Below are 1,989 nucleotides of genomic sequence, written 5' to 3'. Positions count from 1 at the left end.
CAGACAAGCACGCAATTTTGTATATCTCCAACAATAATCATATATATAATGGAAACAATAAATACTTATATATTAATCAATATTTATCGAAAAATTATTCATTAATAATTATTTTATTAACAATTATTAATTTTTAACCGTAACAAACTATAATGAACACAATGCGTATATCACTGCGCGTGCTAACTTGCCAACACACTGTCGTGTCTTCTGATTCTAGTCTAGTATTTTCCGGTCTAGTACTTTTCCGAGATTCCGTTTTCCGAAATTCGACTGTCATGGGACAGCACTCTTTGCCAATCGAACACGCTCTTGACACTGAGTGCAGCCAGTGCACCCCAATCGAAAACGCTATATGACAGATCGATCGTGTGATCAATTATCATGTAAAACTGTAAGTAATAAATAATATTTTTGTAAGTAATAAACTGTAAGTAATAAACAATATTTTTGATACATTAACCGCGAAAGTAGGTCTGAATCTTGAGTACAAATTTCCGACGGAGGTAATCGCATGTTTGCTGCGAACCAGGGGCCCTATTCTTGAAAAGTATCGCATACGAAAAACTAGAGAAATACTATAGTATGCGTAACATATACTGTACCCCAGGGGGCCTATTCTTGAAAAGAAACGTATGTATATCAAATGTCCATTTTGATCACGTGATCCTTTTTGTCGCTAAAATAGCCGGTTAGAACAGCTTGTGAAAATTTACCTTTATAGGCCTTCTACAATAAGTCGCAAGTCAGAAGTTCTAAGTGATCTTAAGTCATAATTGGTGAAGTTGGCCAATAGTCGACTTGAACAACTTGGTTAAGACTGGTTAAGACTTCTGACGTTCTGATTTGCGGCTTATTGTAGACGGCCCATTAAGTTTTTTTATGTGCCATGGCCTTTACAGCTCTTCTACAATAAGCCGCAAGTCAGAAGTTCTAAGCGATCATAAGTCGGGGTGATCCCGATTGATCACGACTCGATTGGACACCATCAATCACAGCGACTGGTGCTTAGGAGCTTTGTAGTCTCAAGCGCTGTAACAAGTGGCTCGTGTCCAATTGAGCCGTGTCCAACTGGATGCCACCCTCATAAGTCATAATCGGTGAAGTTGGCCAATAGCCAACTTGAACGACTGCATTACAGTGGCGTAAAAAATATCGCCTTGTTGGTTGGTAGCTGCTCCGCTGCTTGTCGCTTGCTGCGTCCAGTCTGAACCTGAGTATCAATCATATAACTTCATCTCTAGAGCGGAAATGTGAAAAGTGAAAGCTTTTATGAATGTATGTACGAACATGTACACACATACATACAATAAATTTTCACTTTTTACGTTTCCGGGAAAAAGTTACATGATCGATACCCTGAACTAGAAACCTGTTATTTTTGTATCAGTTCATCTTTTTTCTTTTCTCTTCAGGAAGAAAGAAAAAGAAAGATGAACTGGTGCAAAATTTCAGCCAAAAAGAACAGACCTTCCGTCAAATAGCGGAAGCAGCAACCAATCAGCGAGGCGATACAGGCATTGGCGTAAAAAATATTTTTTTAGTGCAAAAGTGCAAGCAACGCGAACAGACCTGCAATGTCATGTTTTCCTTTCCTCTCATTCCATGGAAAAGAAGAATTTCGATTGGTTGATTCCCTTATGCACTATGCCTTATGCGTTATGCAAGAGTGTGTATTGCGGCCGAATAAGGGCCCAGACACAAGCTTTTGCATAACGCATAATACATAGTGCATAATGGAATCAACCAATCGAAATTCTTCTTTTCCATGGAATGAGAGGAAAGGAAAGCTTCTGATTAGTTGATTTGCTTATGCACTATGCGTTATGCGTTATGCGAAAGCTTGTGACTGGGCTCTAACTTATGCCTAGTTCAGATTGGACGTAACAAGCGTTAAGCGGGGAGCACAGACTCTTGCATAACGCATAACACGTAATGCATAAGAATATGTACCAATCGAAGTTCTCCGTTTCTTTCCCTTCCATGTAA

This window comes from Trachymyrmex cornetzi, unplaced genomic scaffold (assembly GCF_001594075.2).
Source record: "Trachymyrmex cornetzi isolate Tcor2-1 unplaced genomic scaffold, Tcor1.1 scaffold745, whole genome shotgun sequence".
NCBI lineage: Eukaryota > Metazoa > Arthropoda > Insecta > Hymenoptera > Formicidae > Trachymyrmex > Trachymyrmex cornetzi.
Note: the sequence above shows the minus strand (reverse complement) of the source record.